The sequence below is a fragment of the Salvia miltiorrhiza genome, chromosome 6 (genome assembly GCF_028751815.1).
Source record: "Salvia miltiorrhiza cultivar Shanhuang (shh) chromosome 6, IMPLAD_Smil_shh, whole genome shotgun sequence".
Lineage (NCBI taxonomy): Eukaryota > Viridiplantae > Streptophyta > Magnoliopsida > Lamiales > Lamiaceae > Salvia > Salvia miltiorrhiza.
The window spans coordinates 37,993,967-38,019,155 of record NC_080392.1 but is presented as its reverse complement, the minus strand read 5'-3'; the positions used below and the strand labels follow the sequence as shown (position 1 = coordinate 38,019,155).

Sequence of the window (25,189 nt, the reverse complement as noted above, 5' to 3'; positions counted from 1 at the left end):
CCCGGAGCCGCCGTCGCCGTTAGTCGCAGAGAATTCACGCATCGCAGCCTTCTCTTCTCTTGATCTGTCCTCCGCCGAGGAGCCCGTCGCCACCACTCTGGAATCCGGCGACCGACGAGCGTCGACCGTCTCTCAAAGTCAGGAGAGGTTGCCCCAAGATGTAAACTCTAATCCTCCTTTCTCAAAACCGAGCCCTAGCTTTTCTTGCCGTCGAAAGTCTGCTGTCTCCGTCGATTCTCCGAACCCCGACGCCGTTGCTACTACTGGAATCTTCGGCTTCGCCGTGCCGCTGCACTCCAGAATCGGCGAGCATCGCCGCTAACCGCTGCTACCGTTTTGACTCCGATCGGCAGCAAGAGCTATTGTCAAAATCTTCGTCTCGTCTCGGCTGAATAGGGCAGTCACCCCTTTCTTAAGCTAAGTTCTCTAGTCATTCTTCTTTTTGTCGATTCATAAAGGATTAAAATAAGGTGCAATATTTCTCGTTTTGTTTACACCTAATGCTCGTTTAAAACGCGGTTTAAAACTACATATAAACTGTCACTTGCTCTTGAAAGCATATTTGGTGATTCTGCTAAGTTCAAGGGCGTGAAGTAGCAATGGATGAATCATGATGTAGTTGGTGTTTGTACTATAAAGAATGCAGCTTGCTAAGTCCATTATGTCTACAATGGTTTTTTTTTTTTTTTTAAGATACTGATCATGCGAACTGAAATGGAGCGAACTGAAATGTCTACAATGTTTAGCAATGAACTGAAATGCGCCGCTGCATAATGGATACAATGGTGTATGTATGTGAACTGAAATGGATATTTGGTATAGAATTAATACCTTGAGTATCTTGTTGGTTTGTTGTTGTTGAGTTGAATGAATTGAGCTGAAAATTGGTATTGTTGTTTCAGTAATTGCAGGTTAAATCATGGAAAAAGATGGAGAAGTTCAAGCCAAAGCTTACCTCCTTTGAAGTTGGCAGAAATTTTACAACTCTATCTCGTTCAATTTTTCTGGTTCTGGTGTTAAAGAAATGAGTGAAGATTATAATGTTGGCTGATACATTGGTTGACGTTGCTTGATTGATGATAATGGTGGAGATGATTGTGGTTTAAAGAAAATGGAAACAAAGTTTAGTGGGAAGATTGATGATAATGGTGATAGTGAAAAAGTGGAGTTAGTGGCAAAATGAAGTGGGGAGCAAAAGTAGTGGAAAGAATAAAAAAATGTAGTAAAAGATTAATGATGTATTTTCTATGTCTCGATGATTCTGTAACTGTAATAAAATACTGGCTTCGATTCTGTTTGATACTGTCTTTTTACATAAATATCGATTTCGACATGTGATATCTTTCTAAAATCGATAAGTTATAAAATGAATCTAAATTAAATCCGTAGATTTAATTCGTTTGTTTTTCTAATATTTAAATTAAATCCGCAGATTTAATTAACTCACGAGTCAGAAATAATCCACGACTTGAGTAAAAATAAAATCTAATTCCATCTCGCTTAAAAATAATAACGTGACTTTGCTAAGTCAGTTATAACTCTGAAATAATATCATTGACTGCTTTAATAATATGAATTCAGGATCATAAGCTGAATTCATATCAGGATAATAACCGTTTTCATTCACTGATGAACAAAAATAAACACTCATTACTGGATTTAAAATATATAAAAGAGCGGGTCACTACAGCAATTTTGTTCATTTTCTTCAGATTCATATTCTGAAGATTCAGAGGAATTTTCTCTGATAAAATTGACATAAAGGTCTTCTTGTTCTTCTTCATTAAGAAGTATATTGCATAAAGCATCTTTTAAATCCCTATCTATATTGAGATTATTAATCTTTTTCTTAACAAAACACTTATTAGCTTTGTGGCCAATTTTTCCACATTTGCAACAAACAGGTTTAATGGCTTCATTTTGTTTAACCTTTTTTATCTGTTTAGGATAACCTCTTTTAATAGGTTTTGGTTTTAAAGGATCTTTGGAATAAAACTTTTGTTTATTTTTGAATTTATGTTTTTTCTTTATCTTTTAGAAAACTGTTGTTCAGATTGTAATCCAATTTGTTCACAAAAATCTCCAATAATATTTCTATTCTCATTCTTTTGTAATTCAAGCTGTCGTTTTAGCTTGATATCATTACAAAGAACGATTCCTTCTGCAGTAATTTCTGCAGATAGATCACCATAAGTGAGTTTTTCCCACTCTATTTTTCCACTAGAAAATTTTGTTTTTAGTCTATTTGAAACCCTTTCAGCGAAAAGTGGAGGAAGACCAGAAATAAATTTTTCTTTCCAAAAATTCATACCACAATCATTTCGGGTTAAAACTTTAGACATAAAAACGTCTTTGTACCATCTAAAATCGGAAAGAGTTAAACATCTAAGATTCATCAGTTGTTTCTGAGATCTGTTTAGTTGTAACTCATTAGTTCCAACAAAATTAGACAGGATAGTATAAATAAGAGTATTTACAACATCTGATTCTTCTCTATTAGAGATAGGATCAGTAATACTGGCTCTAAGGATTTTATCCTTAGCTTCTTTTGAGATATAAAAATCCCACCAGCCTTGTAATTGACCAGTAAATCCAGTAATAATTGCTTGAGCAATTTGCTTGTCATGATTACCTTTAATTTTGGCTGCTGATGAATAAATAAGCATTTGTTTAACAATAGTTTTAATCTGATATTCAGATTTTCCATCGATATTGCATTCAGTAATGGCTTCACCACTGAATTGAGCAAAATCCTTATGGTCTTCAATTTGAAGATCAATAGGAGTATTTTTTGTATAAAAAGGTTTAACATTAGCAACTTTAATAATTTTATTGACTTGTAAATCGTCATCAGAAAAATTTTCTTCTTTAGTGATAACCGAAACATGATTATAACTGCTTCCAGGTTTATCATGTTTCTCAGTCACACTAATTTTTTGCAGTCTAGTAATTAGACCATCTAAAAAATCATTATCCTTTTTAGAACTTAACAGAAAATTTTCTTTTTTAAGATTAGGAGGAGGTTTAATCATAAGCGTATCTGTATTCTTTTCCTTTTTAGGACAAAGCATTTCTTCTATTCTATTGGTTTGATTACCAAGAGAATGTAAAGCAAGATTAGTAAAATTATTTTGCTGTATGATATTATCAAAATCTCCTTTTCCAGATTCGGTTTTAACAGGAGTAGAAAAAATCTCTTTTTCTCCTGTTTTAAGAATAAGAGTAGAAAATGGAGGATGAATTTCCTCAACAACTTCATCAGTTTCATGAGAATAAATTTTATATTTCTTTTCTAAAACGGATAAAAAACTTTTGTTATTAAAATCAGGAAATTCTTTTTCTCTTTGTGGAAAATAAAGATTTTCAAGCAAAGAGAAAAAATCTAATTTTAATCCATGAGTTTTACTCCATTCATCATATCTCTTAGTGTAAAGAGATTTTTGACCTGTAGAAAGAGAATAAAGAAACCATTTTCTTTTTTCACTATTCTTAGTCTTATTAAGACTTTTCTCAACTCTTTTAGAGAAAGAAAGATTATTTTTAATCATAAAGACATTACTGCTATAACCCATATCGGAGAGTGTAGGAGATCCAGTATTTCTCCTATAATTTCTACTCTCTGGGACTTCAACCTTGTATTCAGGTTGAGAAACCTGTTCTGGAGTTTTATTAATTCCAGATATACTGACTCTTTCAAAATCAGATAAAGGAACAGAGGAAGTAGAAGCTCTAGAAGTACTTAAAAGTTCTTCATCTAATTTAAGACGAAACCTTCTAGATTTGAACTTGATTTCAACATCACCATCAACATACTGAATAATGTTAGGTCCGTGGGGTCTCGAATAGGTGTATGGGGGGGGGGAATACACCTATAGGCTATTTTTGTGACTATCTACAAACCTCAATCAGAGGGATCTCAGTCAGAGATAGAAGCGAAACTTTACAAGCAAACAAGACACCTGTTTAACCGAAATAAGTATTGACCAACAGGGTTGACGACTGATACTGAAAGCTCTTCAGTAAAGAGTTATCAGTTAAGTCACTGGAACTTAACTGATCCACGTAAGGGCTTCAGTCGTGTTTGCAAAGATGAAGATGATATCTCTCTTCCTTACTATCAGAGGATAGTGAGTCAGATTGATATCATACGCAGCGGAAATTAAACTTAGTTTCGAATAGTCTCGGTGGAGCAGATAGTTGGATTAAGGTTTCTCTTTTCAGTTAGTCAGCATTCAGTTTTATCAATTGAAATAACACAGTTATGAATGTAAAACTGAAAGCTGTAAATAACACAGAGACTTTTACGTGGTTCGGAAAAACTCTTTCCTACATCCACGGCTGGTTGATCAGACCAACAATCCACTCCTCAAGTGCTTCCCTGGTGCACTGCAAACCGTGAACTGAAGATAAACTCTCTCTTCAGCACCTACACACCTCGCGTAGGGTTTCCCTACCTACACACCTCGCGCAGGATTTCAGCACCTACACAGCTCGCGCAGGATTTCCTTGCTAAGCACACCTCGTGCTCAGACTTCCCTATCAGAGTTCAGAACACCTTCTGAAACTCCGAGTCACTCAAACACTCTTATGGGGGAGAGGTTTAAACGAGTGCCAACTATACTTACAAAGAACGAGTTCTTTGAAGCAAGTTTGACCTTTGGCTTCTGGGTACACAGAATATATGCCTAGGGTCTAAGAGAATGTATGTAATCAGCAGTGACTGATTTTGGCTTTGGAATTCTCTTCTTCGATTCAAGCTTTGGGCGGTTTAAGCTTTAGGCTGAGTAGCTATTTCGGCAGAGCTTCAGCTTATGTCGTTGAATCGGTGAAGGTTGAAGTGATCCTCGAGCGCTATTTGTAGGAGAACTCTTGAATAGATCCGTTGGCGTAAATCGTCCTCAGGATTTCTTCCGTTGGAGAGCAATTCGAATTTGGGCTGAGGCTTCAATCTTCGAGGTTCCTTGTCTGTGTGGAAACGGCTCTCTTTGATGGACAGGAGATGTGACATCTCTGAAAAGTAACCACGAGATAGGAATGACCTCTGCAGAGATAAGATATTGAGATATCTCTGCATTTAATGCGGCTGTACTTGAGCGTACGTGGCTTCCTCTGAACGTTGGAAGATCAGTCCTAGGAGGAATGTTCAACTGATACTTGACTTTAGTATCAGTCCATGGGGCGCATTAAATAATCAGTCTTCAACTGATTCTTCAACTGATACTTCAGTTGGTAACTGCAGTCTTCAGTCTTCAGTCTTCGTTCTTCAGTCTTCAGTCTTCAGTCTTTGACACCGCAACTAAACTAGAAACGAACTCTAACACTTGAGTTCAAAAACGATTCTAGTCTATTACATTTAAGTCCTATGAATTTTGGTATCATCAAAACAAGGGTTAGAATATTCCACAAGGTTCCCAACAATTTCCCCATTTTTGATGATGCCAAAACCACACAGCAGTTCTAGACAGCAAAAAGACTGAGCTCACAGTACAAGTTCTAGACAAGGGGTGAAAGCTGTTCCCCCTTAACAACAGAACCTAAATAACTTGTACTCAGAGCAAGAACGAAAACAGTTCTAAACACAGAACAGCAAGAAGACAGAAAAACCATAAATCAGAGCCTGGACAAAGAGTCATTGTCTTCAGGGTGAGATCAATAAGAAGTTCATTTCATTAAACGGACTGATAAGCCATCAGTCTAGGTACAGAGCAAGACTTACATTGGAGTAAAAAGTAAAACAAAAACACCATGGATAAACCATGGACTCCAGCAGTCTGCTTGGCTGCGCCTTGAACTTCTTGATCTTCATCTTCTGTCTTCGTGTCTTCAATGTTCCTAAGCTTGTTCCACTCTCACTTGTTTTCCGTTGAATTGAGGTCTCTTCCTCTTGGTGTATCTTCCTCATGATCATCCTGATGAAATAGGACGATCATTTTGCTTGATCGTCTTCAGTCTTTTGAGAATAAGTCTCTTAAGAATTTCCCCCTTTTTGGCAACATCAAAAAGGTGGGATTTTGACTGAAGGATGAAGCTAAGACCACTGCGTGGAAACTGAATCGCAGAATGGTCCAGAGAAAGATGTTGAGGGTCAGAGGTATACGGAGAAGGCGGAAGGTTTAGAAAAGAAAAATGAAAGATGGGTGAGGAGACAGGGAAGGAGACAAAGAAAGGGGTGGGTTTAGGTTTGCATGGCTCTCGAAACTGGGAAGAAGAGAGCAGCAATCATGCAAACCAAAGGAGGTTGAGAGGAGGGTTGATGGTGAAGAGAAAGAAGCAAATGAGGAGAGTTGTGTGGGGAAGGAAAATCGAATCAGCGGCTATCGTGAGGATATACGATGTTGATCTTGCACCGGTTGACAACGAGCTCCTGCTCATTATTGTTGCTTGGCATCGAAGCTTCACAGAGGGCAAGAGGCCTCCATGTGAAGACGATGAAGTCTGTCCTATTTCAGACAGGAACTTCAAACCGATGCACCGGGCATGAGGATGGAAGACGCTCGCTTCGCTGGATACAAGTGAGGGTAGAGCAAACTTTGACGCCGGAGAGACGTTGTGATCCAGTGGAAGGGTCCGGTGAAGACCAAGACTATGAGCGTCATTCTTCCACTCCATGACTTTGCAGTCATAGATTTCTCCTTTAGTCGGAACAATTTTTCTGCAACTTTGGAAACAATTGAAACTTTTTCTCACAGTGAAGGCTGTGGAGAGTTGTTAGTTGATGCATAAACACTATGAAGACAACATGGTATAAATAGACAAGATGTGAACCATGTAGAAGATGAAAAGGTTTTTCGAAAACTGTGCCTTAAATGCATTTGAAGAAAAATTTCGCGTCCGCCGTCACTGCGAGGGACTTCAAAAGGCATCATTACATATGTCATGTCAATGAGCGTTTCAAGAAATTTTATTGCAGAGGCAAAAAGGTTGGAAGGATTTTTGGCAAAAAGATCAGGACAAGTTCAATCAAAACAGATTTTCACTTTATAAAAATCTTGTCCTATTTCGGATATTCCAATTCCAACAATTCCAATAATCAGTTAAAGTTTTTGAAAGAAACTGATCAGTTAGAGAAAAGATTTTGAACTAAAAACTTAAAGCTCTAAACTGAAATAACTGATTTTGAAAAGGTAAGCATTTTAAAATACTTACTGATCAACTGAACATAGTAGTCAGTTGATACCACGTGATCCTGGATGATTCATCAGGATGACTTCCTCTTCAGATGAGCACTCGGACTTCATTGCTTTTTACGTCGACGATCGTAGAAGCAGCAGTTGGTTGACCACCAGTCAGCATGACTGTTTGAGAAAATCTTCAAACACAGCATCACTCTTCAGGGTTGATGAGGCCAATCTTTGCACAAAGATCGTTGAACCTCTCTTCTGGAAGAGCCTTGGTCAGCAGGTCCGCTCTCTGAATAGCAGTGGGAATCCATTCCACAGAGACATTCTTCTTTTCGACATGATCACGAATGAAGTGATGTCGAATCTCAATATGTTTGACTCTGGTGTGATGAACTGGATTCTGGGAGATTGCAATAGCACTGGAGCTGTCGCAATAGATAGGAACTTCCTTTTCCTCGATCCCATAGTCCTTTAGTTGATGGACTAACCACAGGATTTGTGAGCAGCAGCTTCCGGCAGCAACATATTCAGCTTCAGTTGTAGAGGTGGCGACTGAAGTCTGTTTCTTAGAAAACCAAGAGATGAGCTTGTTGCCTAGGAATTGACATGTTCCGGAGGTTGATTTGCGATCAAGCTTGCATCCACCGAAGTCGGAGTCTGAAAATCCGGTGAGCTTGATGTCGTCCTCTGCTGGGTACCACAATCCTAAATTGGGTGTGCCCTTGAGATATCTCAGAATCCGCTTAGCTGCATCTAAATGAGCTTCCTTAGGATCTGATTGATATCTTGCACAAACCCCGACTGCAAATGCGATATCTGGTCTGCTCGCAGTCAAATACAGCAAAGATCCAATGATTTCTCTGTACTTCTTCGAAGAGACAGAGCTTCCTTCTGAACCTGGATCAACTTTCCAGTTTGTGTTCATTGGGATCTTGACTGACTTCATGTGTTGAATACCGAACTTAGCTATCAGCTCCTTGACATACTTGGACTGGCTGATCAGTATTCCTTTTTTTTTAGTCTGCTTGACTTGCAATCCAAGAAAGAAATTCATTTCTCCCATCATGGACATTTGGAATTTGTTCTTCATGATGTCAGCAAACTTATTGCACATGTGTTCGGATTTGGATCCGAAGATTATGTCATCGACATAAATTTGAACAAGCAAGAGATCTTCTCCTTCTTTGAGAGTGAACAACGTTCTATCCACAGATCCCTTTTTGAAGCCTTGTTCAACTAGATACTCCGAGAGAGTATCATACCACGCTCTTGGTGCTTGCTTCAACCCATAGAGCGCTTTCTTCAGCTTGTACACCTTTTCTGGTCCAGCAGCCTCAAATCCTGGAGGTTGTTCTACATAGACTTCATCTGTGAGCAATCCATTGAGAAATGCACACTTGACATCCATTTGGTGTACCTTGAAACCTTTGTGAGCTGCAAAAGCTAAGAAGAGTCTGACTGCTTCCAATCTGGCAACTGGGGCAAATGTCTCGTCGTAGTCGATTCCTTCTTCTTGACTGTATCCTTTAGCCAGAAGCCTTGCTTTGTTTCTCACAACGTTTCCTTCTTCGTCTTTCTTGTTTTTGAAAATCCATTTCAAGCCAATCACCTTTGCATCGTCTGGTCGATCCACAAGCTCCCAAACAGAATTCCGGTTGAATTCATTGAGTTCTTCTAGCATTGCGATGACCCATTCTGTGGACTTCAGAGCTTCTTCAATATCCTTCGGCTCTGTAGTTGATAAGAAACAGCTGAAATTCTTATCTTCGTTGATGCAGTTCTGATTGATGTCGAAGACGAGGTTGCACATAGATCTCCGAGTCTTGACGCCATTTGATGGTTCTCCAATGATGTTCTCCTTAGAGTGGAGTTCAAACCATCTTCGATATTTCTTGATTTCTTCAGGAGATGGTGGAGCTTCTTCAGTTAGAATAGCTCTGGGATGTTGAGCACTTTCTGGAGCAGGGGAGAGTTGAGCTGGGGCGGCTTCTGCGTGTTCAACTTGAACTTCAGCAACTGGAGTTCCCCCTTGACTATTGCCATCTGTATTGGCTCCAGTTTGAACTTCAGACCGTTGGTTGATCTTCTGATACTGAATCATCTCAGTATCTTCATCCTTGCCAGGTCCCCATACCAAGACAGTAGAGGGCTCGTCAGTATGGATTTCAGCTTTGGAATCTTCAGTGATCTGAACATTCTTTTCAGCATCTTGTTCCCTGAAACCATCTGTAGACTCATCAAAGATCACATGAGGTGTTTCTTCTACACATAGAGTTTGAGTATTGAACACTCGATAGGCTTTGCTTGAACGTTCCGTTCCGAAGTATCCAAGGAAGACTCCTGGATCAGCCTTGCAATCGAAGGTGTTCAACCTCTTCTTATCGTTATTGTGTATGAAACACTTAGAACCGAAAGCATGAAAATGGGCAATCGATGGCTTTCTGTTCTTCCATAACTCGTATGGAGTTCTTCCATGTCTCTGAGTGAGGAAGGAGCGATTCTGCGTGTAGCATGCGTTGTTGACTGCTTCGGCCCAAAACTTCAAGGGGAGTTTTGACTCGGCTAGCATCGTCCTTGCTGCTTCCTTTAGAGACCGGTTTCTTCTCTCTGCAACTCCATTCTGCTGTGGAGTTCTTGCTGCAGAAGTTTGATGACTGATTCCTTGTTCATCACAATACTCACGAATGACAGTATTGAGGAACTCAGTCCCACGATCTGATCTGATGCTGATGATGTTGACTTCCTTTTCAACGCTCAGTCTCTTCAACAGCTTTGGCAGTTCCTCCAGTGTCTCCTTCTTTTTGAAAAGAAAGATAACCCAGGTATATCGTGAATAATCATCCACAACTACCAAGGTGTACTTCCTACCGTTGTAGCTTCTTGGAGTGATCGGGCCAAACAGATCCATGTGAAGTAGATGCAGAATCCTTTCAGAGGAGTGTCCTGTCTTTGACTTGAATGATGTCCGCGTCTGCTTTCCTCTGAGGCATGCTTCACATTCTTGCTTTTTCTGGAATACAATAGAAGGGAGTCCTTCTACCAGTTGATGTTTAGCAAGTTTGTTGATCGTCTTGAAGTTGAGATGGTTGAGTCTCTTGTGCCATAGACAATTGAGCTCTGAGCTGCTTTTACTGATGAGGCACGTTTCTGGTGGGCTGTCTTCCCAAGAAACGACGTAGAGACTTCCTTGTCTGAATCCCTTCAGAACCACCTTCTTCTGATTGTTTCTAACAGTGAATTCATCATTTTTGATTTTCACTGTGAAACCACTGTCACAAAATTGACTCACAGACAACAGATTATGTTTAAGACCAGAAACAAAGCTAACATTACTGATACTGGCGTTACCCATGTTGAGCACACCATAGCCTTTTGTTTCTCCAATCGAGTTGTCTCCGAATGCAACTTTGGATCCAGCTTTCTCAACATACTGGGATAGATATTCTTTGTAGCCCGTCATATGCTTCGAGCAGCCACTGTCCAGATACCACGTTCTGATTGAAGCTTTGGCCTCTTCTTTCTTTTTATGTTTCCTGACATTGACCTGCAAGAAAGAGTTGCTTCAGGCACCCAATCAAGCTTTGGGTCCTTCAATGTTAGTTCGAGTTCCCTTTGGAACCCAAATCTACTTCAGAATTGGTCTGGCTGATTTCTTGCGCATTGTTGGATGTCTGATCGATGTCGTTGGCGCTTCAGGTGGCATAAGAGCATTTTTCCGTTGAGAAATCCTTTTGAAGGCCTCACTCTTGTAGCAGTTCTGTCTGGTGAGTGGTTGAGGTCTTCTTTGCTCGCCGAAGTATCTTCCGTGAGATACTTTAGTCTTTGCAGACTTATGGAGATTTGTCTGACGTCCAGTGGCTTGTCGTCGAGGAAGTGGCATGGCTCGACTGGACTCAGCATTGCTTGATCTCCATGGATGTTGTTCTTTCTGAAACTGAACTGAGGATGTCAGTTTCTGACTGATGTGGCCTATCTTCCTCCTGCGTTGATGAGAAAGATTCTTCTTGGCTCCTGATGTTCCTTCCCGGATCTTTGACTAAAATCTGCTTTCCAGCCTTTTCAATATGATGATCTGGTTGGGAGCCTCCTTAGCTCGTCTGTAGCTTCGTGGAGGTGGAACATTTGATCTGGCCATCAGTCTGCGCTTGTGAACTTCATCCATATCATGATCTCTTGATTCTTCTGAGGTTGTGATTTCAGAAGGATCATTCTTAGAGATGATCATGATATCCTTTCCTTTGGCAGCTGCAACCTTTCCTCCGATGCTGTTGACCAGTCCTTTCGATGGAAAGTTGCTCATCATGGGAGACTGCATCATGCAGTTCTTGACTGTTTCTTCCAGCTTGTGATTAAGCCTTTTGATTTCATGAGAAGCTCTTTCACATTCTGAGTTGGAGATTCTGAGCTCTTCTTCCAGTCGGCTGTTCTCCATGATTAGCTGATCAAGACATGTTTCATCCGGAAAGTAGATGATTGTCTGATGTTTAGCTCGTTCATCATCGATCTCCTTGTCCTTTTTCTGATTCTGCTTGAGGAGATCTTCGAACATTTTCCTCAGCTGACAGTAATCAGTCAGGAGCTGATCAAACTCGTCAGTTTCAACGGATGAGCTATCTCCAAATTCTGAGTGGTCTCCTGAAAGCATCAGGATGTTATCAGTATATGGAGTTTTCGTGAGAGATTTTACCTCTGGGCCATTCATTCCATTGTCGTAGCTGTTGTCAGCTACACTTTCTGATTCGTTGGCCATCAGGGCTCGGCTCTCATCATCTGAGCTGGAACTGTCGAAGTCGGATGATTCTGATGTGTCGTTGGAAGAGTCAGCATCATCAGCAACCATCGCTTTCTTCTTCAAAGATCTGCGATCTTTCTTTGCTTTCAGTTCCCTGCGCTCAGCTGGAGTCAGATCAGGACATTCATGCTTAAAGTGTCCTTTCTTTCTACATCCATAACATTCCAATTCTTTGATGTCGTAAGCGGCTGACTTCCTTTCTCCGCTTCGATCTATGGAATGTCTGGAGTCCCTTTCTCTTTCTTTTCCCTTGTAGTGCTGCTTGTGGAACCTTCTGTACTTCCGGAACTTGGACTCCATCTTGTTGAATCTGTCAGTCAACAAGGCATATTGACTAAAGACGTCCTCAGGGTTGAGTTCCGTTGGCTCCTTGATCTGCTTCTTGCCTTCTCTGGTTGAGGCCTTCAGTGCAACTCCTCTTGAGGTTGATGGACCATCTTCGTCTGATCCTCCAGCCTTCTTGTTACCAAGATTTCTCAGAAGATCAAACTCATTTGCCATGAGATCGGAGAAAAGCTTGTTTGTCGGGAGCTGACTGAATCCTGGCTTATGCTGATGAGCGACTGAGTAGATCTGCCATTCTCCTCATGGCAGTGCTCGAAGAATCTTCAAGTTGATTTCTCGTTGAGTGTATTTGTCTTTGGAAATGGATTGAACTTCATTCAATATGAGATTGAATCTTTGTTCCATTTCCTCGACAGATTCATTCTTGAGCATGAGGAAGGAGTCGAATTTCTGACAAGCTATGGAAAGCTTATTCTCCTTGATCTCCTCAGAACCTACACACATTCTTTCCAGAATATCCCACATCTCCTTTGCTGTCCTGCACTTGATGATCTTCATGACATACTTGTCAGGAACGGTGCCGGAGATGATGCTTTTGGCGAGGTTGTCTAGCTCATCTTGCTTCCTTTCTTCTGTGGTGAAGTCTGCCTTTGACTTGGGCTGGTCCTCATCATAAGGTTCCTGACGGATGTCAGTAGGAACCCTTTTTACAGTTTCGGTGATAATGATTGGACCGCTGGTGATGACTTCCCACATTCTACAATGTTGGGCAATGAGGAAGCTTTCAAGCCGAAACTTTCATATGTCGTATTTTTCAATACAAAACATAGGTAGAGAAGATAATCTGCTGTGGTTAGTCTCCATCAAAAAAGAGAGAATAGGTAACAGCAGATAAAGCAAGTAGCAAGCACAAAACAATAAGAAAGAGCAAAACTTTTTCGAGACCTTTAATAAGGATCTAGTTCAAGTAGAACTAGTCAGAGACAGATAGTTCTTGCGAACAACCTGCTCTGATACCAATTGTTAGGTCCGTGGGGTCTCGAATAGGTGTATGGGGGGGGGAATACACCTATAGGCTATTTTTGTGACTATCTACAAACCTCAATCAGAGGGATCTCAGTCAGAGATAGAAGCGAAACTTTACAAGCAAACAAGACACCTGTTTAACCGAAATAAGTATTGACCAACAGGGTTGACGACTGATACTGAAAGCTCTTCAGTAAAGAGTTATCAGTTAAGTCACTGGAACTTAACTGATCCACGTAAGGGCTTCAGTCGTGTTTGCAAAGATGAAGATGATATCTCTCTTCCTTACTATCAGAGGATAGTGAGTCAGATTGATATCATACGCAGCGGAAATTAAACTTAGTTTCGAATAGCCTCGGTGGAGCAGATAGTTGGATTAAGGTTTCTCTTTTCAGTTAGTCAGCATTCAGTTTTATCAATTGAAATAACACAGTTATGAATGTAAAACTGAAAGCTGTAAATAACACAGAGACTTTTACGTGGTTCGGAAAAACTCTTTCCTACATCCACGGCTGGTTGATCAGACCAACAATCCACTCCGCAAGTGCTTCCCTGGTGCACTGCAAACCGTGAACTGAAGATAAACTCTCTCTTCAGCACCTACACACCTCGCGTAGGGTTTCCCTACCTACACACCTCGCGCAGGATTTCAGCACCTACACAGCTCGCGCAGGATTTCCTTGCTAAGCACACCTCATGCTCAGACTTCCCTATCAAAGTTCAGAACACCTTCTGAAACTCCGAGTCACTCAAACACTCTTATGGGGAAGAGGTTTAAACGAGTGCCAACTATACTTACCAAGAACGAGTTCTTTGAAGCAAGTTTGACCTTTGGCTTCTGGGTACACAGAATATATGCCTAGGGTCTAAGAGAATGTATGTAATCAGCAGTGACTGATTTTGGCTTTGGAATTCTCTTCTTCAATTCAAGCTTTGGGCGGTTTAAGCTTTAGGCTGAGTAGCTATTTCGGCAGAGCTTCAGCTTATGTCGTTGAATCGGTGAAGGTTGAAGTGATCCTCGAGCGCTATTTGTAGGAGAACTCTTGAATAGATCCGTTGGCGTAAATCGTCCTCAAGATTTCTTCCATTGGAGAGCAATTCGAATTTGGGCTGAGGCTTCAATCTTCGAGGTTCCTTGTCTGTGTGGAAACGGCTCTCTTTGATGGACAGGAGATGTGACATTTCTGAAAAGTAACCACCAGATAGGAATGACCTCTGCAGAGATAAGATATTGAGATATCTCTGCATTTAATGCGGCTGTACTTTAGCGTACATGGCTTCCTCTGAACATTGGAAGATCAGTCCTAGGAGGAATGTTCAACTGATACTTGACTTTAGTATCAGTTCATGGGGCGCATTAAATAATCAGTCTTCAACTGATTCTTCAACTGATACTTCAGTTGGGAACTGCAGTCTTCAGTCTTCAGTCTTCGTTCTTCAGTCTTCAGTCTTCAGTCTTTGACACCGCAACTAAACTAGAAACGAACTCTAACACTTGAGTTCCAAAACGATTCTAGTCTATTACATTTAAGTCCTATGAATTTTGGTATCATCAAAACAAGGGTTAGGATATTCCACAAGGTTCCCAACAAATAATGCTTTCAAGTTCTCTTTTTTCTTCTTTAATAGGTGGAGTTATATTTTCAAGTTTCCAGACTTCTGGAAGGGTCACTTGATTCCATTTTATAGTTTTAGGTACTGCTAAATTTCCTTTGGCAGTATCAGTAATAAAAAGAGTTGTTTCTCCATTTCTAGATCTTATTTGATCTGTTTGAATATTAAATCTAGAAATAGTAGTGTTCATTGCTTTATAACAAATTCTATAAACAAGAACAATATTTTCAGTACGAGAATCCATTTTAAAACCATCAGTCTTTATATTTAAAGTAAGAGTATCCATAATTGTTGGATCAGATAAAGACACAGGAAAATTTGGGAAACAACTAAAATATATTGGACCATCACAAAGTGAGGATTCAACGATTCCTAATAAAGAATCTTCAAATTGAAGATGCCTTTGGTCTCTAACCATGATTAAGGCACTGAATGTTGGTTATCTGAAGCATGACACTAAACTTGTGATCCTGAAGTTATTATGTTTGTTGATTGATTCGTATCACTTGAATACCTATCTTTCTTCATCCAAAGGGGCTAAGCCCGATTGTTATCCCTTTTATTCGGATTTCACAAGGTTTTTCCCTTGTTTCATTTTAAATGATGAGTCGTACCCCAATTATAGTTATTGGTCAAGAATTGGGGTGTGACAATAACACTCAATTAATTCACATAGTCATTCATACTTCAAATTAATCAATTATTCCACATAGTACATTTTTGCAAATTATCTCAATAGTAAAATTACTTAAAAGTCACTCTATGAAACTTGAAATCTTTTTCCCTTGTAAGTAAATTCTCAAATATTCATGTAAGCTATGGAATATATATATATAAAAGAATTTTTCCACTCAAACATTCTTTTCAAACCTTTAAAAGTCCAAACCATCATTTCCTATAAGAACTGTGAGTCTGTGACAATTAAATCTCATAAATCCTTTTTGAAAAATACCAAAAATTTTCATATATATATATATATATATATATATATATGGTGTATATCTTCACCAAAACTTTAAAATTCTCAGTACAATATCAAAAGTAAGAAATTTCGAACACCTACAACTTACTACTTCTGCACTGCCTCGTCTTTAAAGAATAAACTGTTTCATCTCAGAACTCTCCTAGATTCAAGACTTATACCGTTGGAAACCTCTTTGAGTCTAATTTCATTTTAAAAAAAGTAGGTTGAAAAACTCCAAGTGGTTTAAGAGATATGGATGTTTTCCCACAGTCTACCAGATTCGGCAGTTTCAGACAACTGGAAGTTATGATTTTTGAAAAATAGTAAACGTTTCCGAAATGGCTTGAACTTTGGTGTGAATCTGTATAACACATGTATCGTTCTACCATAAAAATTTGGGAGGCTGAATGTTTTTGAAAGCTACTGAAAAGTGTGACTCCAGTGACTACCCTTCCAAATTTCCGGTAGAATTTCGTAGTATAGGTTTTATAATTTAAAAAGGTAGTAAACAAAATCCCAATGACTTGAAATTTTACCAGCATTCTCAAGACACATATATTTACACACTATAAAAGTTTCAAAATTTTTGGACAAGGGGAACCTTGTCGACTCATCAGTCCAGAACGTAGGAAAAAATTTCGTAGTGGTTGAAATTATAACTTTTACACCTATGATCATAGATCTTCAATTTCACCACCATTCTCATGCATTTTCATACTAAGAACTCATCATGCTTCAAATGTATACATGCTTATTCATCTTATACATACATATACACATATCATAAGATGAGGATATGAGCTTACTTCCAACAAAATCAAATTAAAGGTGGAGTAGAGGATGGTGCTTAGGATTTTCTTGAAGCTTGAGCTTGAAGATGAACACTTTTAGAAACCTTTTCTCTTACTATATTTGGTGGAACAAAAAGAAAATGTGGTGAACTGAAGAGGGGGAGGGGTAGCCGAAACTTATGAAGAAATAAGGGAAGCTTGTCTTGATGAGAGGTGATGGGATGGTGTGATCTTGTCATATAAATGCATGATCTTGTAGAGATCATGCTTGATGATGATCTATGGAGATTTAGGCAATAGGGAGGTGAAAGGGGTGAGGGTACCATGAGGTAAGGGAAGAAGGAGAGTGAGAAGAGAGAAGAAGATAAGAAAGAAGAGAGAGAGATGAGAAAGATCGAGAGTTGAGGGGGGGGGGGGGGGGGGGGAGAGAGAGAACATGGTTTGTGAGAGCATGGCTTGGGGGAGCTTGTTTGCTAGATATATGTAAGCATAGTACTATAAGTTATTAGCTTACTATGCTTGCATGTGTTAGGCATGTGGTGTTTAATGTAGGGAAAAGAAAGAGAAAAGAAAGAGAGAAAGAGAGATAGACGAGAGAGAGATATATATATACTTGAATAATTCATTTCTCATCTTGTGTGTAGGAATATATCCCATGAAAATATATCTATTCATGCGTGAGGAAAATATATCTCAATTATGATTATTAATATCATAATAACAATGCATCAATAATTCATATGTGAATATTCTACCAAGTAAAATATTTATATCACATAAACATTTCAATAAAAATATAGGGCGAATATAGGTTTCTCAATAATAGAATTTATAAGGCCCAAGAAAATAATATCTCTTCCTAATAAACTCTCAATAATTCTTATCTCATTTATTCGCCCTCATGCTGTCACACCCCAATTCTTGAATGAATAAATATAATCGAGGTATAAATAATTCATGGAAATAAACAAGGGAAAAACCTTGTTAAAACCCGAAATAGGATAGAAAGCCGGGCTATGCCCCTTTGGATCACAAGTTTTGTTTCATGCTTCTGACAACCGACATTCATTTGCATAAATTTAGTAGTGAAGAGCCTAAGTTCGGTCAAATATATCATTTGAAATTTAACATGAAGATCTTAAGTTGGGAAAACAAAAGACTAATATGAGTAATTGCTACAGCGGAAGTCTAACATAAGAATTTATCACTAGCCTCAGCTCCGTCCCGTCAGCACCGGCCAGCCAACCTGAAAACATTTGAAAGTATTTTTGGGCTAAGTACTAATGTACTTAGTGGGCATGCATTTTCTGAAACATTTTATATTTTAATAAAGACAGTTTATCCAATCATACTTGACATGACTTAGAAGGTTTTAAATTGAAAGAACTTCTAAGCATGTTAAAATATTTTCTTTCATTTGTGCGCACATGTCACACTCCCTTTCTGTTACTCGCTGTGATCCCGGACCTCTAGCCACCGACGGATCTCTGTCTCCCGCTGACACTTGCCCTGAGGACGTAACTCAGACAAGTTGAATTGACCTCGGGACGCTACCCAGGCAGGCCTGATATTTCTCATGCTCCGGAACACATCCAGCCGAGCACCCTTATAACGCCTCTGGTTAGAGCCCGATGGAGATCAACCCACCGAGTCAACTAACAAGTGTACACAATTCTCAAACAACGTATTAGGTCATAAGAGAACCTCAATTGATTAACTGCGCGAGCCTTAAACAGAGCAGAGTGCACATAAACATTTTATTGGATAAACAGTTTTCATTACATTAAATAAACAATTTGCATTTCATTGAAACATTTAGAGCTTAATAACTCAATCATACTTTGTACATTTGGAAAGTAAGCCCACCTGGATAGGCAAAGCCTGAAGATCATAATCACATATAAACCTGTCTTGGGAAAGCAGTGCTAATCCCCTTGGTCCACAAAGCCTACAAGAAATTCTATTCTTAATAGGTCTCCTTGAATCTAATCTTAAGTCATGGTGTAGTGCTTAACATTCTATGATTCACTTAGCCGGGTTTTCAAAATTTAGTAAATAAATAATTGAAAACTAAATTCTTGAGTTAAGGACACCAACAATATCCTTACTCGATTTTCTTAAATAATTGGAATTATAAATAAAACCAATTAACTCATAAATACTTTTATTGCAAAAATAAATGCAATTTCATGTCATGCTTAGCATATAATAAGTAATCACTTGAAATATGCACATAATAATAATATAATACTATTATGCAAATCATCTTTAAAATAATTAATCAAACTAATTAAGTCTAATTAATTAAATTATGGACTACCCAAAATAATTAAAGGTAAAGGCCAACTTCTTAAAAATTCGCAGCCCACATAAATAAATAAACAAAGGCCCCAATACTTTAAATAAACCCAGCCCATGATTTAAATAACAACTGCAGCCCAACAATTTAAATAAAAATGGCCCAACTGTCTCGGCCCATATAAGGAAATGATCTGGCCCAAAACTTAAAACCTAGCCCAACACCTTCTTTTCTTCTCTATTAGTCACGCCTCCCTCTCCTTAATTCTCTCTCAAAACACTCTCTCACGGTTCCTCTCAAATCCGCCGCACAACCTCTCTTCCGGCGGCCGCACGGCCGCTGCCCTCGTCTCCCTCAGAAGTCCGCCGTTGGCGGAAGCTCGCCGGAGGAGCAGCGCCGACAAGCCGCTGCCACCAGCTCCCTCTGATCTCTCTCTCACTCCACGCACTCTGACACACACACAGAACACGACGCACACACAAACACGCTGCAGCAGCGACCGCCGGCGATACCGCACCGCCGCTGCCGACCGCCGCGCCTGACCTCCAGCCCAGCCCTCTGCAACCCCCACGACGCACGCCCTCATCTTTCATGCTCCATCCTCGGCCGGACAACAGCGGCGGAGCCGCCGAGCCCTAGCCTCCCTCTACCTCTCAACTCTCTCATTGTGCGCCGGAAGTACAACAGCAATGAGCTGCCGCTGTCCTCCGCTCAACCCCCCGCCCAGACCAGACCACACAACCTCTCTCTCTCCAGCCGTGGCAGGGCAGCAGCTTCATGCCGCCACCATCGCCGCCCTCTCTACCCTGCTCTCCCTCCGTCCGTGGCCGGACGACAGCGGCAGGGCCGCCGCGCCACGGCCTCCCTCTGCGAAATCTCAGCCTAGTCCAGCCACCACCCCGACTCGACTCACACCCAAAAACAGCAACCCGACTCAACGTAACAAGTTCAGAAATAAAGAATAAAAATTCAAGCTTTGTGGTTCTACTTCTCTTCTCAAACATGCTTCATATATGTATATATGTACACAGATTGTATGCAGATTTAACATAAAGGGAAAATCATGCTTCAAGACTCATCTTTTATTGAAACATTGAAGCTTATGCAGTTCAAACTTGTATTTGTTGGTTTTCTAGTGTGATTTATAAAGCTAAAGTAAAACATAATTTAAGTTGGTAAACCTTGAATGAGAGGGCTGATCGTTTGCTGCTGAATTGTTGAAGGAGATGAGCTTGGAATATATTTTGTATAGACTTATGAATCTGAGTTTCTTTCTTGCGAAGTGATATGTGGTGAGTGATCAAATAATTTGTGCCTAATGGAAAAGGCAGAAACTTGGTTGATGTATAGTTGTATTGCAGATGAGGAGTCTGACTGTAAAGGCATGGCTTGATTGCCTGTAAAGGAGTAGGTGTAGTGGGTGTATTGCAGTAGGGAAGTTGGTGATGTGCAGTAGAGGAGTTAGTGGTGGGAGTAGGTGTAGGAATAAAAATAAAATAAAATAAGATAAAATAAAATAAAAAGTCTTCCAGGTTGTACTATGAAAACTGTAATAATCGTTCAGTGTTTGCTTAAATAAAAGCTCGTAAAAAAATGCTTTGAATGCTAAATTAAATAAATATGCGACGCACATAAATTTAATAACTAAATTTATAAATGTGTTTTTTTTTTAAACACTTTTGTTGGAATTAAAATAAACTCTTTTTCTCAATCCGGCGTGAATCATCTTAAATCTAAGTTTAAAATAAATTCTAAATTTAGCTCGGGGAAACGGGGTATTACATTCCTCCCTCCTTAAAAAAAATTCCGTCCTCGGAATTGCATATCTGATAATCTAGCTGGGGATACTAGTCTTTTATTTCATTAAGCTCTTTCGTGGCCTTTTCCATCCTGTGATGGTTCCACTACATGACGAGAACAATATTATTGCCTCGTAAAACTTGAACCTTGCGATCAAGTATCTGGACTGATTTCTCTTCATAACTTAGGTCCTGGCTAGGACTCCTTTATTTTGCTTAATCAAATGCTTTGGATTAAATACATACTTTCTTAACTGAGAGACATGAAACACATTGTGCACATCTCCAATACTGGGTGGCAATGCCAACCTATAGCCTACAGGGCCTATCTTATCTAGGATCTAAAAAAAATCCTATATAACGGGGTCGTAACTTGCCCCTCTTTCTGAAACGTATAACTCCCTTTGAGGGATAAACTTTGAGGAAAACTTGATCCCCAACATTGAATTCTAACTCCGATCGGCATTTATTGGCGTAAAACTTTTGTCTATCTCGAGCTTCTTTGATTCTTTGCTTGATGTGGTCGACCTTCTCAACCATCTGTTGGGCCAGTTCAGGATCTAACAGCTTTCTTTCACCCATTTCATCTTAGTAAAGTGGTGAACTACATTTTCGGCCGTACAAGGCCTCATCTGGATTATTCCAAATGTTGCTTGATAACTATTGTTATAAGCAAATTCTACGAGAGGTAACAAATCCTCCTAACTTCTACCTTTGTCTGCGATAATTGTTCGCAACGAAAATTTTAGAATCTGAATCGTTCTTTCTGACTGCCCGTCAGTCTGAGGGTGGTACGCTGTGCTGAAGTTCAGCTGAGTGCCCATGGCTTCTTGTAAATTTTTCCAGAAACGCGATGTGAATCTGGTGTCACGATCTGATGTGATAAATACAGGTACACCGTGAAGGCGTACTATCTCTTTGACATATAACTTTGCAAGTTTCTCCAATCCAAATGTCATTTGAATTGGTAGAAAGTGCGCTGACTTTGATAATCGGTCTACTATGACGCTATATCTCTTTTCATTCTTGTTCACCAGAAAATTTTCTTTAAATCCTGGTGTATCTTTGTACTGCCTAGATGTGCAGTGTAAGGAGTATCATGAGCCTTGCTCATAATCTCGTTCTTTAATTCTTCTTTGTGTGGCACACACAATCTTTCAACAACCATCAGTGCGTTATCATTTGCTTCAGTGAATCATTTCGTTTCATTCGTTCTTGCTGCGAGACGCATCTTCTCCAAGAACCAATCTTCTCTTTGTGCTTTGCACAATTCTTTCTCTCAAATCAGGTTTAGCTGTCAGTGCAGCTACATAACCCGATACTGAATCTGGGGAATAAACAATCTCTAAACTGAGTGAGGCGAACTCACGAATCAACTCCTTATGTTGGGTAATGAAATACCCTAGCTTAGCCTTCGTCTTTCGACTCAGGGCGTCAGCTACTACATTCGCTTTTCCTGGATGGTAACTGATGGTGCAATCGTAATCCTTTATTAATTCGAGCAATCTTCGTTGTCTCATGTTTAAATCCTTTTTGCTCGAAAAAGTACTTTAAACTCTTATGATCTGTAAAGATCTTACACTTAACTCCATAGAGGTAGTGTCTCCAAATCTTCAGCGCGTGCACAACGGCTGCTAGTTCTAAATCATGAGTCGAGTAGTTCAGCTCATGGGGCTTCAATTTACGAGACGTGTATGCTATCACTTTCTGATTTTGCATCAACACGTAACCCAATCCTAGTTTCGAGGCTTCAGTGTACACCTCAAATTCTTCATTCTCTCCTGGTATTGCTAACACTGGTGCAGTAGTCAACCTAGTTTTGAGCTACTTAAAACTTTGTTTACAAGCTTCGGACCAAACATACTTAGTCCCTTTTCTTAAAAGTCGAGTCATTGGCCTAGCCAATCTCGAGAATCTTTCTATGAACCTTATGTTGTAACCTGCTAGACCGAGAAAACTTCTGATCTTATTGACATTTGATGGTGCCTTCCATTCCTTGACTGCTTCGACCTTGGCGGGGTCTACTTTGATTCCTTCAGTCGACACTATGTGACCGAGAAACATAACTTCCTTTAACCAAAAATTCACACTTGTTGAATTTGGTAAACCATTTCTTATTGCGCAGGGTTTTGAGTACGATGCATAAGTGCTCTTCATGTTGTTCTTCGGTCTTAGAGTATACGAGGATGTCGTCGATAAACACTAAGACAAAACTATCGAGATACTGATGGAAAACTCTATTCATTAGGTCCATGAAAACTGCTGGGGCATTCGTTAAATCTAAGGGCATCACTGTGAATTCGTAAAGTCCATAACGCGTTCGAAATGCTGTCTTTGAAATGTCTTCTCTTTTCATCCTGAGTTGGTGGTAATCAGATCTTAGGTCAATCTTGGAAAACACACCGGTTCCTCTCAACTGATTTAACAGGTCGTCTATCCTTGGAAGAGGATATCTATTCTTATGAGCTTGCTTCAACTTCTTATAATCAATACACATCCTTAGTGTATCATCTTTTCTTTTACATCTTTAATTAGTGTTCCCCATAGTGACATACTATGTTGCATGAAACTAGGTCTGGTGAAAATTTGGTAATTCATTGGAAAAAATATCTTTGTACTCTCAAATCTGTTGAACTTCCTTAATTGTTTCCTTCGTCCTAAGTGATCTTTTCAGATTGACTAGGGAATTCTAACATCAAACTTTTCTCATCATCTTCGTAACTTTCACTTCGAGGATTAATGGCACTCCTTCTGCCATGTAAACTCATTTTCCCATTTCCAAATGGTTATTTAATGGGGGTTTCTAAGTTTCCATTGTGGTGGCGTTCCAACTTTATTCTTGCTGTAGCTTCTGGCACTTTAGCCAAAGCATTCACTCTCTTAGCTTGAGCCTACTAGCCTTGGGGTTGGGTTATACCTTAAGTGTAGTTCTAGTGCTTTCCTTCTATTTAAGGGTTTCCTCTATTTCTTTCATTCCATTTCCTTTTTCTTTACCTCCATCTTGAGGTGGTGTACATATCTTGTTTGTGCGTTTTTTTTTTTTTTTTTTTTTTTTTTTTTTTTTTTTTACTTATCCATTTGTTGTAGTGACTTGGTGGTGAGAGTCTCGTTCATTGCTTGTTCCTTCATAATATCTCCCTGGTTCACTAGGGGAATTAAATATCTCATGACGCGATTCATTCACGAACTCCTTTACGCATTTCTTATTATTGTCCACCATGTGGACCACATATTAACAGCTGGTTGAAAACTAATGATAAACTGAGTAATTCTAATTGCTACTATACTTATCGTAATAAAGGATATTCTATTGTGACAACTATATAGTGCGAGTCTATATATTGTGATGATGCTCTACCTCAAGATCAAAAATCTTAATTGACAATCACCGAGATCTTAGTCATGTGGGCTGGCCAGACCCAACAAAACGAATCACTCAGTCAAATGGGAGCTTCGCCCCTAATCATGTCAACGTCTTATTCATGTAAGGCTCTAGTCAAACTTCTAACTTAAAACACTTACTAACAAGTACTTCATCATAAGTCATTGATACCATGAAAGTCCATTCTATGCCGTTCTAGCAAAGCTATCACGACTAACATCATAATCATAAGCAACATAAGTTCTTATGTGAAAAACTTAATCTCACCGCTATTGAAATAACTCAAGTGAATCCTTAGTCTTAAGGCATTGCCTCTATGTTGTAACATATCTATGTTAAACATTTCTATCTTACTAGTCCTTACTTAAATCGATCAAGCGGTGCTATCACGATTAACATTCTCAAGCATTCTTGGGTGGTACTCAAACAGTTTGTAAGAGGACCCATCATTCTAATCGTATAGGCAGCTAGCCTAAAACGACAACATAAAGCTTTCTCATTCATTCATACATACATACTTCTGTTTCTTTTGAAACCTTAACATATATGGACATTTAAAGTCCCTTTCATGAAAACTTTGCTTGTGCCGGAAAGATTCAAGGAATCTAACTCGACCATACATTCATTGATTCGTTAAGGGCTCGGGTAGTCCCAAACACGAAATAACATTCATTGAGTCGTTATGGGTTCGGGTAGTCCCAAACACGACACTATCGTTAAGGGCTCGGGTTGTCCCAAACACGATACTTGCTTAGTTATATGAGTCGGAGACTCAAAATAACAATATGAAAGCGATTAGCAATTCATAACTTATAGCATATGGAAAGCGGTAAGCAATTCACATAGCATCATTCATTGAAAGCGCACACTTTTTCGTTTCTTGGAAACATTCATAACATCTGAAATACATATATGTATATTTTTGAAACTATTTCGTACCTTTGTTGCGGCAGTGTGTGACGGTGAGCTGAGGGCTATTGACATTCTTAGAAGTCTAGAGATACTATTCTAAACTCGACATCAAAAGCTTATGGTTATCAGAAACATGAAAGAAAACTCATGCTCTGATACCATTCTGTCACACCCCAATTCTTGAATGAATAAATATAATCGAGG

The 25,189-nt window shown here is 39.4% G+C and overlaps 1 long non-coding RNA gene across 1 annotated transcript; it reads right to left on the bottom strand.

Annotated features, from left to right (window-relative positions):
• Window positions 1–17,515: 17,515 nt before the first annotated feature.
• Window positions 17,516–18,723, bottom strand: LOC130989484 (uncharacterized). Its single transcript, XR_009090635.1, has 2 exons — window positions 18,021–18,723; window positions 17,516–17,839 (listed from the first exon to the last, which is right to left on the bottom strand). It is a non-coding gene; the product is annotated as an uncharacterized LOC130989484 (long non-coding RNA).
• Between the last annotated feature and the right edge of the window lie 6,466 nt (window positions 18,724–25,189).